The following is an 18,503-nucleotide window of genomic DNA, read 5'->3' as shown; positions in this document are numbered from 1 at the left end:
GAGAAGGGAAGAAGAGGGAACTCACAGCAATGTTCTGTGTTTTTGCAGTAGAGCAGTATAGAGAAGCATTAAAGCAATATGTATGTGCCAATATAAATAATATGTAAAAATAAGAGTGAGTTAAGTTATTGATTAAAAATAAATATTGTTTGAGAATGGAGGAACTCTCATTATTTATCCAGTACCTTGATTCAGAACTTTAAATTTTCAAGTAAGTTTGAAGTATAGAAGGTTGGTTATAAAGTACTTAAGCTTTATAGAAGATAGGTGAAAGAAAGTTATTGTCTGTTTTGTATTAACTTTTTCTTTTTCCCCACATAATACAGTACAACATAATACAGTAAGTAATGGCTCAATTTTTACATGTGAGTTTTGTTTAGTTTCACCTCTTAATTTCACATGTGAGCTTTAGTAGGCTTCACTTCTTTGTTTTCTTAGGGCATTTTCAGGTGAATCAGCTAAGTTTTTTTAGTGACATTCTTTAGATCAGTGGTCTGCAAATGGTGAAGATCATGACCTAAACCCAAAGTTCTTGTCATCAACCCACTAGAGGGTAGGAAGGGAGATCACATTCCCCCTGGCCTGTGATACCCAGTTTTGGAACTTGTCTGAACACAGCCATATCTATCTTTATCCCCCGACTTGTTCCCATACTTCATTTTCCCTCCTTCTGAAAGTTTGCATCCTCCTCACTTCTGCCCTGTATTTCAGTCCTTCATCATAGTAATAACCTGACTTCTACTGGCATGTCTCCCCTCAAGAGCAGCTGTACAGCTTACATTGGGAAAATCTGTCCCTCTTCCCCGCTGTCTCCTACCCCAGTATATCTACTTTGTTGTCTCCCTGATCACCTTGTAACTGAGCAAGGCGTAAGCAGGTCTTATGTAGCTACTGCTTCAAGGAAGTCAGTGACTGATGAGTAAGAACTCCATCTCCCTCCTTTTAATTTTGGGTGGGACAGAGTGAGTTGTAGAGAATGAACAGGCATGAAAGGGTTGAGATCTGCATGCAAATACTATTACATTGTCTTCTTCCTAACCTACCTCTCTTCTAAACTGCTGTTTTAGTTAAGTCATCCAGATTAGAAACCTTGGTGTCCTCTTTGACTCTTCATTTTTTCTCACTCCACATATACAATCTGTTGCCATATCTTGTAGTATCTCCATAACATCTCTCTCACATCTCTCCTCTTCTTTCTAGCACATATAACTTCTATTCTAGTTCAGAGTCTTATTATGTCTGGTCTGTATTATAGTAGGAACCTCCAAATTGATCTAAGTGCCCCAGGTATCTGTCCCAGTTAGCTTGGTAACATTCTTTTTTTTATATATATATTTTAAAATTTTATCTAATAATTACCACCACCTATATTGCAGCAAACCATTATCACATGAATTTTTATGAAACTTAGCAAGACTGAAATTAGTCAACCAATAAATTAATATTTACAGTTTCCATGGGTACACAGAAGACTTTGCCATTGCCCTTCTTTTTATGGAAAATGTGATTGGCTTACTCTTCTGCAGGGACAAATATCAGTGCTAGGATCAGCAGTGATTTTATAGGCAAAAGAGTTCAGTGAACTCTTGTACTAAAAAAAAAAAATACTATTTTCTCAAAGACCTCACCATTTACTTTGTGACTATCCTTCTTTATAACCAGCTTCCAAGATTTAAAAAAAAAAAACCCAGCAATTCACCACCAATAGAACACTTAATGTAATGTTTATACCTTTATCCTTAGGCTCTTTTATTTCTAAGTCAGCAGTTCTTCCTAGCCTTCATTTTCTTTTTCATGTCAAGTAGTAAAGATTTCTGTCTATTTTCTCAAATTTGCTTATTCTTTAGCTTATTCTTATTTATAAATGAGAATGCTAAATATTCCTAAACTGAAAAAGTCCTTAATATTTTATTCATTGTATTTGGGGGTTTTCAGTTTTCTCATGAAGGAAAAAAATTAATTTAGTCATAACTCAACTTTATATATTGTCCACCTGCTACTTCTATGATGCAAGGGGGATAGTAAATTTTGGTGTATGTTTTCTTAATTTCTACTGCATGGGGAAAGAGAAATCATCAAGAAGATCCCTTGAAAGTCCAATGCTTTGCCGTCAAGGTTCAATTATTATCTTTTTTCCACTGCTCAATCCATTTCATTGTCTGATCTAAATTATTCTCTAATTCTTCTGGTACATTGCTGGGCAGCTGGTGTACTATTTCATGGTTGTAGGACGCCATGGCTTCTTCATAAAGAATTTGGAAAATTTCACACTGAATATTGTCCTGTGGTTTCTTTACACTGTATCCCCTCTTTTCAAGTCTTGTATATAATAAGAATTTTCTGTTTGAAGCACAAAAACTATATGAAACCATTGTTCGGGAAGAAGTCACAGCCATGGTAATCAACAATAACTCCATTTTCTTTCATTTTATTTTCTAACTCATTAACTACTCGGTCTTCATCCATAATGAAATATTCATATTCTTCATCAAAGCCATCATATAACTGTCCTTCTTGTGCTAAATTGCCCACATTAACGTATTTCAGTCCTGTTCTTGATGCAAGTTCTTTACCTAGTGTGGTCTTTCCAACCCCAGGTTTATCCATGAGCAGGATGTTGGGCAGCCTCATGGTCGCCCACTGTCCACGAGGGAGCAGCAGGTAGATTCTAGGCAGGAGCTGAGGAGGTGGGCCCAGGGTCCTCGAGTGGGTGGCACACACTCTGGGGCTCATCCAGCTTGGTGACATTCTTGATAGAGTACTGGAGTCAGGAAGTACTGAGTACAGATTCTTGTCTTAGACACATTTACTAGCTGTGTGATCTTGCACAAGTCACTTAACCTTTGTTTGCCTCAGTTTCCTTATCTGTAAAATAGAGACAATAATAGCACCCTTTCACCTAAGATTGTTAGGATAAAATGCTATATTTGTAAAGTACTTTGCAAACCTTAAAGTGCTATATAAATTCTAGCTACTACTCCTCCTTTTCTTTCTCTTTCTCTAATTTATCCTCCACAGAACTCTCATAATAATTTTCCTAAAGTGTAAGTCTGATCATGTCACTGCCCTTATTCAGTAAACTCCAGTGGTTTCCCATTGACTTGAGGATCAAATATTATTTTATCTTTAATCTCTTCCTTCTTAAATATCTATTTTTGGTATAAGTTTTATAATGCATATAATTTTTAGTATAATAATACATGTAAATAATTTATAAGTATATACCATATATTGGGGAACAATTTTTCAGATAAGCACAAAAATTTAATTCTCCTAAGAATGAGGAACTTATTTTGATTTTATGCTAGACTTCTTCCGTTAAATTGTTAGTAAAATTTAATTTCTCTCATTGCTTGCTCAATTGTTGCTGCCCAGGGAAGCTGCCTTGTTATAAAAAAAAATACCACCCCTCCAAAAAGCTTCTGCTTACGAGATTATTTCTTGTAGAAATATCAAGATAAAGCCAGCATTTTAATGACTGGTGATGAAGTTATCAGCACATCTATGCACCTTGGTTCTAAAGCTCACTCTGAAGATATGCTCACTCTGCAAATAGACTTTCTCCACATACAGAATACTTAGTAAATTAAACTTTTATCAGGAGTGTGTAAATTTGCTATGGTTAAATATAGGGAACAGTATTAACTAATTTAGAAATAGAAAATATCTATTGTAAGCATCAGTAACTCCATTTAAAGTTGTTTAATGAGCCAAGGCATCTAGGAAGCATAAAAAATAACAATTTTTCATTTGTAAATAACATTTATGTTAGAGTGCTGCTGGTTTTAATTACATCTCTGCACAGATTTATGAAACATTTTAAAGTCACATTAAGCTAAGCACACTGTCATTTTTAATCAAATTTTGTTTCTTTTTGCTTAAATCACAAACCGAACAGCAGTGTAGCCATTTTAGACCAAAGTTAGAATAATTTACTGATTTGATTTGCTTTAGTTTGGAGGTTTATCACGGCAATGTCTATATTTCATTCTTGTGAATTTAGAGCTTTAAGAACTGCCATTAGTTTACCTTTCATTTTAATCAAATATTTATGTGTATTAGACAAAACTTGAACTTGAGCCAGAGATTCAAGGTGCAAAGGCTTGAGCTAAGCTTAACCAGGCTTTTGTCACAAGAAAAGTTTTTTGTTGTTGTATCTTAACTTTTCGGTTTAATTATATGAAGTCAGATGGTTTAATTTATTATGGATTTTTAAAAACAGTGTTCCTGTTTAGAATTAATGTATATTCAGTATAAATGTGAGTGTTAGAATTGTTCCTTTTTGGTTCAATATGCAGAAAACCTTTCTAAGAGAACTTTTAAGAAGTAGTGAGTACATGTGTTATATTTATATTTTCGTGTGTGTGTGTGAGGGGGAAGCACTGGGATGCAGTGCTGGGCCTAGAGTCAGAAAGACCTGATTTCAGTTGGGACTGAGACACTTACTCGCTGTATGACCTTGGGCAAGTTACTTAACTCTGTTTACCTCAATTTCCTCCTCTGTTAAATGGGTCCCAGAGTTGTTGTGAGGATCAAATGAGATAATATTTGTAAAGCTCTTAGCACAATGCCTGGCACAAAATAACCACTGTATAAATCCTAGGCTTTTATATAAAATGATATTTACATATACACACATATATTCATACATACATACATACAGGTACAGGTATTTGAAAGAGATTAGTGGAAAATAATTTTCTCAAATATGAATACTCAAGATGAAACAAGGCACTGTACTCAATTTTATCTTGTTTATATTAAAGCTTGGAGGGCCGTTAAAACTCTACCATCTCTCCAGCTAAGGTTCATAACCTCAGCATTATCCTGTATTTCTTCATCCCACATATCCATTCGTTTTCCAAATTTTGTCAATTTACCTTTACCACCATCTCCTGAATGTAATGTCTTCTCTCCAATCACACAATTACCACCTCATTTCAGGCCTTCATCACTACATGCCTACTTTATTGCAACAGCCTCCTAATTGGTCGTCTGACCTCTAGTCTCTTTCTGCTCCAATCTGCCCCACATAATGTTGCCAAACTAATATTCCTTAAATACAGATGTGATCATGTGACTCCTACTCATTCAACTTCATTGGCTTCCTGTTGCCTCTAGGATAAAATATAATACCCTCTGTTTTGGTGTGTTAAGCTCTTTATAACATCAACCCTGCATACATTTCCAATCTTTTTTATACACATACTACCGTCAGAGATACCATCCAACTTACTGTTCTTCATACATGATGCTCCATCTCCTTTTTCCATGCCTTTGCGCTAACCACACCCCACATGTCCCTAATGAGCTCCCTCCTTTACCTCCTATGAGTTCATAGAGTGCCTCCCTTTAAGCACTGTCTTTTGCATCAAGCTTTTCCTGATTCTCTAAGTGCTAGTACCCTCCCCTCTCCCAAACTATTTTGTATATATTTCTTTTTATCAACATTATATTTATGTTGTATTTATATACATGTGTATATCTAAATATTTGTAAATATGTAACATTCAGCTGTACACATCTGTATTTGTATATCTGCATATGTATAGACGTGTGTGTGGGGGGGGTGGTAAATTTTGTTTTAAATGAGGAAACAGAGACTAACTGTTAAGTCCACTGGCTAAAAGCAGAATAAAAGGTGTGTGTGTATGTGTAGGTTGTAGATCTTCCTTCAAAAATTAAATCTCAAGTTCCTGACCTTTTCCCTAGCCTGGCATTTTCCATCAATATACCCTTTTCACTTCTATCTTGTATAGTTGTAGTTCAACACGCAGCAATAGTTTAGTCAATCTGTCAGACTTTACAACATTAGGAAATTTTGTAGTCAAGATTAATTGTTGCTTGTAGTAATTCACAGGTATAATTTGTTACTCAGTTTTTTGTACCTTACCACAATATAGTTGCTATAACAACAACCTTTTAATGTTTACAAAATAGTCCCTTCTATTTATTACCTGTCTTCCTTTAATCCAGTTCTATAGATTGGCTGCTTTTCAATTCTTCTGGCTTGACCACTTTAATACTCTGCTGTCATATTCCAGTGAATACTCTTCCCCTTCATAATCTTTGGGATAGGGCATGGTTCTTTCCCATTTTCTTGTCTTTTCTTTTAATCTGTGATATAATCACTTTAGAGCCTGTTCTTTTTCCTGTCTTTGCTTTAAAGCATGCTGAGCACTTTTCTATCCTTTTTCTCCCTCAATTTGAGATTCTTCCATGGCCTTGGACTCATCAGTCCTCATTTTTGCCCTTAGTTTTCCAATAATACTCTCTGCTTACTATAAAAATAGTCCGTTTAATAGGAGGGAGTGGTTGGCATTGATTAGCATATACTATTTCTATTTTTGAATCTTTTAAGAATAACTCAAAAGCACAAAAAAGTCCAGATATGTGGTGGTAGAGAGCCATTTTCCTTAAGTCCTTTTGTAAATTAGCTTTTGCTTTTTTCCTTTCTTTCTTCAGGCTACTTTCAAAATGATTATTTTTCATTACCCCTCTCCTCTGTTAATTCTTAATTTCCTTTGATCTTGACTGAATCATTGAAGGATTGCATATTTACCAGCAGGTCAGCCAAAGACTTGAATGATTGAACAAGCTCTTGAAACTTGAGATTTACTTGAATGAGCTCTAGGTACTGTTATTGAGAGGTACTTTGCCCTAGTATTGAACTCCATATTATTCCTCAGAAATCAGCTGTGTATAATTTGGGAAAACTTCTGTGGCTATTCTTTCAAATTTTCTTCATGATTTTAGGAGACTGGAAAATATTTTTCACATTTTCAAAATTATCAGGGTTTTATGAAACAATAGATTCATTTATGACTAGTAACACTTGAGTTTTATTATAGTAAAACTACTTTGGGTAAAGTATGTTAGTATATACTTCATTTTCTGTGTTTGTTTTAATGTCTAAATAAGGAATTAACTTTTCTGACCTATGATATTCAAGTCTTATTCGTAATGAAATTATTATATGTAACTTCTTTGCTACATATTAATTTGTAATAAAAAAATATTCTCTGAATAAGTGTGAAATTCCCTAACTGGCAAATAAGTCACTTAGTGAATTTTATTCTGCATATCCTTGCTTCATTATCCTCTTAGCTTCCAGCTGTCATTATGTCAGTCAACTATTTTAAGCAGATTACAGAAGGTCACTGATTTTGAATACTGTTTTATGTAGAAGTGATTTTTAAAAAAAAACCCTTTGTTTAGATGAAAATATTTGGATTTTCTGCCTAACATTTTTGATGATAATCTGTGTGGCTTTAGGAAGCTTTTTCTGCAGTTGGGACCTTGTGACTGGGTGGAATTTGACTGTAGTTAACCAAAGCACAGGCCAAATTCTAGTTGAGAATATGGTGTGAACTGGAGAGAAATGGACCTTTAGGTAGGTGAAGAATACTTACTCTTGTTTCTGTTAGAGTACATGTTTGAGTACTGGTTTTTAAAATAAAAGCAGAAATAATAGCTCCTAAAATGATTACCAATATAGCCTTTGACTTCTTTAAATACAGATATAATTTAGTTATATGACTTTTTATCCAGTAATTCAACTGTCAACTCAAAATAATCTTTTTGAGCAGTAAGAATAAAATATAGTCTTTTATAACTTAAGCTTACTTGTAAGTTTTCTGGAAAATATAAGAAATTTTCCAAAGTCAGGAAGTAGGATGGAAGATTGTTCAAACAAAAAATGAATCTCATTAAAAAAAGCCATTTTGGTGACAGCAGATGCTCAAGACACAAACCCAGAAGAAGAGATTGACTCCAAAACATCTATGAACAAAACCTCTAAGAAAAACATAGTTAATACACAAATTCAACTAGAATTGCTAGGAGAGATGAACAAGTTATGGTATCTAAATGTAGTGGATTACAGTTGTGCTATAAAGAATGATGAAGGAAATAGTTTGAGATCAGTGGAGGCAAAAATAGAGGGAAAAAGCAAGTAAGGAAGTAAGGAACTAGTAACTGAGGAACAAGTAACGAAGAAAGATGAAAAAATAGATTTAATAAAGTTAAAAAAAACAAAGAAAAATAGAAAAAATATGAAGGATCTCATTGGAAAACCAACTGACCTCAAAAACAGACCTAGGAAAGATAATTTAAGAATTATTGGACTAAACTATCAAGAGGATTCTAGGAAGATCGTTGAGTAGGTCAAAAATTTTTGGCTCTCCAAATTTTCTCCAAAAAAAAAAAAAAAAAAAAGACAGAACATTGCCTCAGAGTGCAGCAGAAATAAATAGGAATTGGGATAAAGCAATTGTACTCCAAAGGACAACTTGAGAAGACCCCAGGAAAGTCCAGACCTCCATCTGAGTGAAGTCCAAACACCTCCAGGCCAACTCTGCAGAATCAACAAACAAGCCCTGGGGACAGCTGGGTTAGGAGGCAGCCTCAGCCTTAGGAACTTAGACCTCTAGAAGGTGTGGGGATTGGAAAGCTGAATAGGAGAAGATTGAAGGACCTTCCACTGTTGAGGGACTGAGCAGACATGTCTCATGCTGAGGCGGTGGGGGAGAAGGAGCTAACACCTACCTGGTTAGTGCGGTGGCAGAGGGGCAGGGACCCTGCTGGTTTGCAGGAGAGCAGAGTCCCTGGTTTCAGTTCCTAGGCAGAGAGGACAGCTGGAGAGAGGACAGGGAAGGGAGCAAGAGTGTTTTTGGGAGAGCATGGCTTGAAGCCCTAGCCAGGTTGGACCCTGGGTAAGATCTCAGAAAATAAAAGTAAGAAGGATCTGAAGCTTGGGGCTTCATTCCCCACATGTTGGGACTAGAACTTGATTATATTAATAGCTACTAAAAAACAAAGTAAAAATAAAAATGAGTCAGCAAAGGAGAAAGAACCTAACCATAGATAGCTACTTTGGGAATAGAAAAGATCTGGGTTGATATTCAGAGGAAGATATTGGGGCTAAAAAAAGCCACTCCTTTTCCAATAAGAAACATCAAATGGTCCCAAGCACAAGAAGAGTTCTTTAAAAGAACTTAAAAAGGACTTTTAAAAATCAAATAAGAGAGACTGAGGAAAAATTAGAAAAAAATAAGATTTATGAATTGAACGAATGTGAATGAAGAGAAAATTATTAAAAGAAAGTCAATCAGCTTGAAATAAAGAATCAAAAACCTGGGAAGAAAATAATTCCTTGAAAAGTAGAATTGGGCTAAGAGAAGTTAATGACATTATAAGACACCAAGAAATCATAGAATGAAATAAAAAGAATGAAAAAATAGAAGAGAATGTGAAACATTCCATCAGAAAAACAATTGATCTGGAGAACAGATTAAGGAGAAATAATATAAGAATAGTCAGATTACCTGAAAATTACAATTAAGAAAAAGATTTTTGACATAATGTTATAAGAAATTATCAAGGAAAATTGCCCTGAAGTTCTACAACAAGAAGGCAAAGTAAAAATAGAAAAAATTCACTCACCACCTGAAAGAGATACCAGGAGGAAAACTTATAGGAATATCATAGCCAAGACTCAAAGTTCCCATGTTAAGGATAAAATATTGCAAGCAACAATAGGAAAATAATTTAAATATCCTAGAGCTACGATAAGGGTTACACAAGACCCAACAGCTACTGTGTTGAAGGACTGTAGGTCTTGCAATACTATATTTCATAGTGCAAAAGAGCTGGAGTACAACCAAGGGTAATTTACCCAGCAAAATTAAGTATAATCCTGACTGGAAAAAAAAATGGACATTTAACAAACTGAAAGACTTTCAAGTATTTGTGATAAAAACAGCAGACCTTAATGGAAAATTCAACATATAAGATCCAGGAGAAATATAGGGTAAACATTAAAGACCAATTATAAGGGGCTCAATAAGATCAAATTGTTTTTTCCTTATATATGAAAATGTTATTGATAATCTTATGATTGTCATCATTATTTGGGTAGTTTGAAAGAGAGGGTGGGGCTGAGCTGTGTATGATAGGGTGATTCTAAAAAAAATAAAATTGTGTAGGGAGAGATAAAAAGGATTAATAATCTCATAGAAATGAGGCATGAAAGTAAGAATTGATCCAGAAGCAAGGGGAAATAGGGTGAGTACTAGTAGAACATTACTCTCATTGGGAATGGGTTAAAAAGGGAGCAACATATACATATAGAAGGTTATAAAAGTCTTCTAAATTCAGAAAGAAATAAGAGGGCAAGGGAATAGGGTGTGGAGAGAGTGTAAGGGAGGAACTGGACTCTTGGAGGGCTGGGTAGGTTAAGCCTAGCAGGGCAAGGTGGAGGATAGAAGTAAATTAGAGGACTGAGGAGGGATAGGGCAAATAGAGTGAGAAGAATAGTGAGGAAAAATAGGAAGGAGGGAAATACACAGCAAGTAATTATAGCTAAGAATGTGAATGAGATGAATTTACTCATAAAATGGAAACAGCAGATTAAAACTTTGAATTCAGCAATATGTTGCTTTCAGGAAACACAATAAAAATGAGAGATACACACAAAGATAAAAAAAGAGCTGCAGTAGAATTTATTATGTAAAAAAAAAAGCAAGGGGAGTAATACAATCTCAGACAAAGTTGAAGCTAAAATAGATTTAATCAAAAGAGAAAAATGGGAAACTATACTATATATCACCAATATTACCCAATGTTGTTTTAGACCATTTAAAACAACCAGACACTATAAAATACCTGCCAAAACAGACACAGGAACTACACGAACATAAATATAAAACACTTTTTATATAAATGAAGTCAGATTTAAATTATTGAAGTAATATTTATTGTTCATGGGTAGGTAAAGCCAATATAATAAAAAATGGCAATTTTACCTATTTATTCAATGCCATCCCAATTAAATTACTAAAAAATATTATCTTACTGAGTTAGAAAAAATAATAACAAAATTAATTTGGAAGAACAAAAGGTCAGGAATTTCAAAGAAACCAGAGGAAAAGGATGTAAAGGAAGGAGATTCAGCAGTGTCAGACCTTAAATTATATTATAAGACAATAGCATTATTTTTTTTTGGCAAATCAAAGCATACTTTATCTTTCTTGGTTTTTTTTTAATTTTTAATTTATTTTGAATTATCAGCAATCATTTCCATAAGCTTTTGAATTTTAAATTTTTCTCCCCCTCCCTTTTTACCTCTCTCCCTAAGACAGCATGCAATCTGATATAGGCTATACATATATATTCCTATTAAGCATATTTTCACATTAGTCATGTTGTAAGGAAGAATTAGAACCAATAGGAGGAACCACCAGAAAGAGGAAACAAAACACAACAGAAGAAAAAAAAATAGCAAACAATAAACGGCGTAGGGGGGACACACCTTGAAATACAAAGGATAGATAACAAATTGAAAGCCAAAAAAAAAACATTGAATTAGTAATATAAAAGTAGGAGCTTTAAGAAAACATACTATAGGATATATAAGCAATTATCTAGTTTGATGAAGAAGAAAGAAGAAACGAAATGAAATTACCAGTATCAAAAATTAAAAAGGTGAATTCATAATCAATGAAGAAGAAATAAAAGCACTTATGAAGAATTACTTTGCCCGACTTTAAACCGACAATCTAAGTGAAATGGATGCAAAATTATTTCTGTGAAATATAAATTGCCCAGTTTAATGGAAATATGGTATGCTAATCCAGCTGGTCCTGGGGTTTTTTCTCTCTTAGAATTTATGGCTGATTCACTTTCTTTTTTAAAGATAGGGTTATGTAAGTATTTACAGAAGATTTGTGGACAGTTTGTGATTTCATAAAATTAAAGTTTTCACATAAACAATCCAGTGTAGCTAAAATTAGAAGAGAATCAGGAAACTGGGAGGAAATTTTGCAACAATTTTCTCTGATAAAAGGTATTATTTTTAAGATATTTAGGATAGTAATATATTTATAAAAACAAGAGCCATCCTATAGCTGATAAAATGATCAAAGGAGAAACAGTTTTCATAGGAAGAAATCCAAACTATAAATTGTATAAAGAAATGCTCTAAATCAAAGATGTCAGAATTGGAGACCAGATTAAAATGTAATTCAGAAATGTTTAACAAAATAAATAAAATTAACAGTCTAATACAAATAATGTTAATTTGTGGTTTTCTAAAGTCAATATGTGGCCTGTAGGAATCAATTTGGAGTTTGACAACAGTGTTCAAAATCATTAATAATTAAATAAATTCAAATTAAAACAGCTCTGATGTACTACTTCATACCCACCAGACTGGTAAAGTTGACAAAAAGGGGAAATGACAAATGCGTAAGGGGGCTGTTATTAAAATAGATACTTTAATGCACTTTTGGTATAACTGTGAACTCGTCTAGCCATCTTGGAAAACAATTTGGAACTCTTCCCAAAATGCTATTTAACTGTGCATACTCTTTGACCCAGTGATACTGCTATTAGGTCAATACCCTATTGAGGTCAAAGAAAGGAAAAAGATGCATATGTACGAAAATATTTGTAGCATCTCTTTTTTCTGGTCCCAACGAATTGGAAACTGACAGACTGCCCATCAATTGAGCAATGGCTGAACATGTTATAATATGTATTGCATGAATTAATTCAGAATGATATGAGAAAGACCAGGAGAGCAACTTACACAGTAACCATAACAACAGTATCTCCCTCCAAAAAAATAGCTTTCAGAAGCTTCAGAACTCTGAACACAGCAATGAAGAATAGTGAATGCAGAAGTGTAAGGATCAAGGCATTAAGGGAATAAGCATTTATGTAGTGGCTTCTGTTACGAGGTCCCTTGAACTTGTCTTTTGAGTTGCCATAGTTTCCAGAAACACTGGACCTGGAATATACAGGAGGCTCTGGACATGTCAAGGGCGAAGCACCCCCCTTGAGCTGACACAATTTGTTGTTTGCACCCAAAGCTGGATTCCCTGTGTGTCCTTGGGAGTCAAGACAGAGTCAGAACTAGTCTGCGCTAGACTGGGAAGCTGCTTGTGCAACTGGGACTCTAGTAGATAAGCAGACTATCCTGTCCTCATAGTCTGGTTGTTAAAAGGGTGGGGAACCTGCTGCCTTGGAGGCCACAGATTCCCAGCCCCTGGAGCAGTTCCTGAGGGAAAAGAACGCTGCTTTTGCCATCTTAATTATTCATGATTTCTCCTCCCCTACCACTCCTATCCAGGTGGAGATTTCTGTTTCTCCTCCTCTTTTTGTCAATTCATAAAACTGCAAGCTTCTTTGTGGATTGTGAACTCTTTGCCTAGGATTAGCTTTCTAGATGCACGTTCATTTCTCTTATAAAAATCTAGTTGCCATACAATGTCTCATGGACTTGTGATAATTGTTTTTTGTTAACACTACCAGCTAACACGCACTGTCCTAAGATATGTTTATAAATGTTACCTCACTTTATTCTCACAACAACCATGTGAGGGTAGTACTGTCATTATCCCCATTTTTACAGTTGAGGAGACTGAGACAAACAGAGGTTAAGTGACTTGCCTAGGGACACATATCTAGTAAATATCTGATTCCAAGCCCAGTGCTTTATTCACTACAGTACCAGCTGCCTCCTACCTCTTCACAGAGAGGTAATGTACTTGAAATGCACAATGAGATATATATTCTCAGACCAGGGCCATTGTGTTGATTTATGTCATCAGACGTAAAGTAAGGGGCGATGTCTGCTAGGAGGGTACATAGAGGAAATGGTAGGTTAGTGACTAGTGACAGACAAAACAAACATCACTAAAACATTTTTTTAAATGATGGAAGAAAACAAAAAAGTAAAAGAAGGGAACAGTTTTTTTACTACCCTGTTAAATTTTGTTTGTATGTATACACATACACACACAAACTGTACATAATAGAGGTTTTTTGTTTTTATAGATTATTTTCATTTTCTTTGAAAACTTAGATAAGTTTATATACTATTTGAGAAAGCACAATCCTGATCTGAGCTTTATACGAAGGTGAAAATTATTTTAAACATTTTTTTCTTTCCTAAAATCATTTTTACAAAATAAATAAAAAACTCATCTACTCTGTTAGTGGTAAGCTGACTTTTGTTTTGCCACTACATTTTGATGACTGGAGGAGGGAGCGAGGCAGACGACTTTGCACAGCTCTGCCTCACTTACATCGGATTCATGCACAAGTCAAGACATCACTGTCATAATGTCACTGGTCCTATTCAAGAAAAGAAGGATAAACAACAGCAGCAACCAGTATACTCTGTGAAAAGAACTGATGCTCATAGACGCTTAAAAAGGTCTGTTAATTCCACTTCAGCAAACCACTATCTTTCCCTCTCATACCGAATTTCCCACTGCCACCACCTGAGTTCACATTCCTCATACCTTCCACCTGGATAATAATTGATAGCTTCCTAACTTGTCTTCCTAACGCATCTCCTTCCTCTTACTCTAATCTATCCTTTACTTAAAATTTTTATTGTTTTACATTTTTGGTCACAACCTGTGATTTCATTAGTGTAGAGAATTTCCAGTGTGGAGACTTCCCCTACTGAAGCAGGTTAGCTCCTCATTTACAACTTATAGTCATACCCCTTTCCCTGATAAATTCATTATTTGCTTTTTTTTAAAAGGCAGTCTCTTCCTTTAAATTTTGAGTTCCTAATTCTCTTCCTTCCTCACCTAGTGAAAAGGCAGGCAAAATTATATCAATTAGATATGTGAAATCATACAAAATAATATTTCCATATTAGCTGTATCACCAAAAACAATAAAATGAGAAAATAATATTTCAGTTTGCACTCAGAGTTCCTCCATTCTCTCTTTGGAAAGTTGGATACCATTTTTCATCTTGAGTCCTTCGAAATTATCTTGGATCAGGGTATTGATAGAGTAGCTAAGTCTTTCACAGTTGATCATTTATTGCAATGTTACTATTACTATGCACAATGATCTCCCAGTACTTCCACTTCATTTTGCATCAGTTCATGTAGGTCACGCCATATTTTTTTTCATAAACCACTCCTCTCATCATTTCTTATAGGACAGTAGTATTCCATCATAATCATATGCCATAACCTGTTCAGCTGTTCCCCATTGATAAATGTCCCCTCAATTTCCAATTCTTTGGTGCCACAAAAAGAGCTGTTATAAATATTTTTGTATGTTTATATCGTTTTCCCTTTTTCTTGATCTCTCTTTGAGCTAGTAGTGGTAATACTGGTTCACAGGGTATACATACTTTTTATAGCCCTTTGGGCATAGTTCCAGAATTTCTCTCTGAATGGTTGGACTAGTGCACTATTCCACCAACAATTCATTAATGTACCTATTTGCCTTCCTCCCTTCCAGCATTTGGCATTTCTGATAGGTGTAAGATGGTATCTCATAGTTGTTTTGATTTGCTTTTCTCTAATCAATAGTGACTTAGAGCATTTTTTCATATAATTGAGATAGCTTTGATTTCTTCTTCTGAAAACTGCCTGTTCATATCCTTTGTCCATTGGGGAATGGCTATTATTTTTATCAATTTGACCCAGTTCGTTATATATTTGAGAACTGAGACCTTTATCAGAGAAATTACTGTAAAATTTTTTGGTATTACTTCATTGTCTGGTACCTTTTAGCAAAAGTAGTTTCCCTGATCACTTTTAATTAGGTTTGTTTTTACTTTTGCTTTGCTTGAGATCATGATTGCTATCCCTGACTTTTTTACTTTAGCTGACGCATATTAGATTTTGCTGCAGCTCTTCATTTTAACTCTATGTCTTTCTGTTTCAAATGACTCTTGTAAATAGCATATTGTTGGATTCTAGTTTCTAATCCATTCTGTTCTCTACTTCTGTTTTATGGGTGAGCCTCATCCTGTTCATATTCAGAGCTGTGATTACAGTGTTTCTCTTATTTTCTTCTGTTTATTTTTCTCTGTTTTTTTCCTTTCCCTCCTCAAAAGTCTGTTTTGCTCCTGACCACTGCCTCCTTTAATCTACTCTCTCTTATCCCTCTTTTTTTCCCTCTGAATCAATTCCAATGAGAGTGAGGTTAAAGTGTACACACACACACACACACACACACACACACACACACACACACGTTAGAAATACGCTTGACACCTAAAATTTGGTATCAAGAAAGTTTATTACAGAGAGAGAAACTCCATAGGATTTAGACATTTCTGACCAGAAGCAGGCTCCACCCCTCTTCAGGAGGGATGGGTCCCGTAGTATTAAGGTACAAATACTTTCATACATTCAAATTTGGCACAAAAACTCCCAGACCCGTATTGGTCCATCCCTTCCCTGGTTACACCCCTCCTTACATGTTTCCCTTTGATATGCTCAAGTATGTTCCCCCTCCCTTGGTCATACATCCCATGACTCGTTAATGAGGCTCTAATTTTACGCGGGGTGTGTCAGATAATAGTAATGAAGTTTATTAAGCAGGTGCACCGACATTTTTCAGGTGTCCTCAGGTTGACCCTAACTGGTCTGAGCTGGCTCGACCCTTTATCTTGATCTTTTTGGAGCCATCAACTTACTTCTTATTGGTTAGGCCCAAGCCCACCTACAGTGTACTACTTCCTGAAATTGTTCTTTAAATCTCTGCATTATTCTCTTTCTCTGGAAATTTAACCCTTACCTGACTCTCTCTCTCTCTCTCTCACACACACACACACACACACACCACAAACTCTTCCTTGTATGTATGTTTTATGTGAGAAAATTTTTGCCATTCTACTTTTCCCTTCCTCTTTCTCCTACTGCATTTCTCTTTCTCATGTTTTCATTTTTGGGGGGTGGGGAGGGAGAGGAGATCATCCCAACGTTATTGACTCACACCCATGCCCTCTGTCTATGCAGCCTCCTTCTAAGTGCCCTAAAATATAACACTATATTTAGAGTTAGAGGAACTGAGTTAAAATCCTGGATCTGCTATGTATTGTCTTTATGTTTCCTCCACTATAAAATCGGGGATTGGACTAATTGACTTTCCATGTGGATTAGATAGCCAAAACTGAAGAGAGGATTTAGAGGGAAGAAAAGAAGACAGATTTTTGGGAATCATCCATATTGAGTTAGGAATAGAATGAGGAGAAAGAAGGGGTATGTAGAAGTAAGAAGAGAACTTCCTGGATATCATGGAGTTTCTGGTAAAGGGAGATACTAGAAAGAAAGAGTTTGAAAAGGTCTTAGATAGAAAAACTTTGAAGGAAGCAATAGAAAAGTCATTTTTGAGTCCTTTAACCCCATGGACAGTTAATATCCAATTTCATCATTTGCTAGTAATTTCCTTTCTTGTATGTATTATATCCTCTTCTTTCTATTTTCATTACCATAATTATTGTGATAATTTTTTGACTGGTCACTCATTCTGCTCTATATTATTACTAGATTAATCTTCTTTGAAACCTTTTTATCATAAACCATCAGTGGCTTCCTGTTGCCTATCACATAATGTTCAAACACCTTCAATGTTTTCAAGGTCTCAGTGTACTTCTCTTGCCTTATTACAATGTTAACCAACTTCTGAATAGTTCTTCGTTGTCCTTCAAATGTCCTGCCCATTCCCACCTGTGTAACTGTATTTATGTGGTTTCTATCACTTGATGTTACCTTTTCCACTTTACCTATCTAAATTCTAACTATCTTTTTAAAAGCACAGTTTAATTCCTTTCTCTTCCATGGAGACTTTGCCACTCCTGGCCATCATTTCCAAATCATTCTGCCTAGCATTTTCATCTCCCTGCTATCCACCATTTGAATCTTGGTGTCTTTCCCTGAGATGTCAGGCTCCAGTAGCTAAACTTTCTCCTAATTTTAACCTAGAACCAGTCCCCTACATCACTTCCTAGCCACCAATTAAAAACCATAGAGTTATATGTGCACCTTGCCCTTCCTTTCCTTTTCCAGCTTTCCTTTGTGTGTTGGCTTCCCCCATTAAAATGTAAACTCCTCAAGGGCAAGGGCTGAATCCTGCTTGCTTTTTATTTGTATTCCCAGAACTTCACATAGTGGTTGACCAGAGGTGAGCACTTAATAAATGCTCTGTCTCTAGATTTCCAATTCTTCTGAACTTCAATAATATTTATAATCTATATCACACAATTTACTATTTTAATTTTACCCTATGCTACATTCTTTAATTATTTTATGTATATTCATTTTGTCTTTCTTATTAAATTATAAACCCTTGGAAGGCAGGGACCATGTCTTTCTGTACCTAACATATTTCTTAGCATATAATGGCTGCTGGGTTAATACTTTCTTGGTTCGACCCCAGATGCATTTGTGGCTTTTTTTTCCCTTTTATCATTGATGAGAAAATTAATTACAAAATATAACTATAACTATTTCTATTCTGTGACTATTCTCCTGTATTCACCGATAAACAAGGGAATTATTGTCATTTCAAGACATACTTATTTAAAAGATATTTCCTTGGTTTCCCTGCTTTTTTATTCTACCATTTAAAAGATTATACATATTTTATTGATTTTAAAATTTAGATGTCAAATAATTTATAAAAAAGTTTAGTTACCGTGTTATTTTTGTATTCTTGCATCTTGTAGGTAATTTTAAA

General features: G+C 35.0%; 1 protein-coding gene and 1 pseudogene across 1 annotated transcript in view; one reads left to right on the top strand and one right to left on the bottom strand.

Moving 5' to 3' along the window:
• The window catches only part of USP32 (ubiquitin specific peptidase 32), a 260,532-nt gene that overhangs the window by 128,462 nt on the left and 113,567 nt on the right, over nucleotides 1-18,503 (top strand). The window lies entirely within an intron of this gene.
• Nucleotides 2,118-2,631, bottom strand: LOC114049196 (annotated as a pseudogene).

Source organism: Vombatus ursinus, unplaced genomic scaffold, assembly GCF_900497805.2.
Source record: "Vombatus ursinus unplaced genomic scaffold, bare-nosed wombat genome assembly UNPS02014797.1, whole genome shotgun sequence".
Classification (NCBI taxonomy): domain Eukaryota; kingdom Metazoa; phylum Chordata; class Mammalia; order Diprotodontia; family Vombatidae; genus Vombatus; species Vombatus ursinus.
Note: the sequence above shows the minus strand (reverse complement) of the source record. Positions and strands in the feature narration are given on the sequence as shown.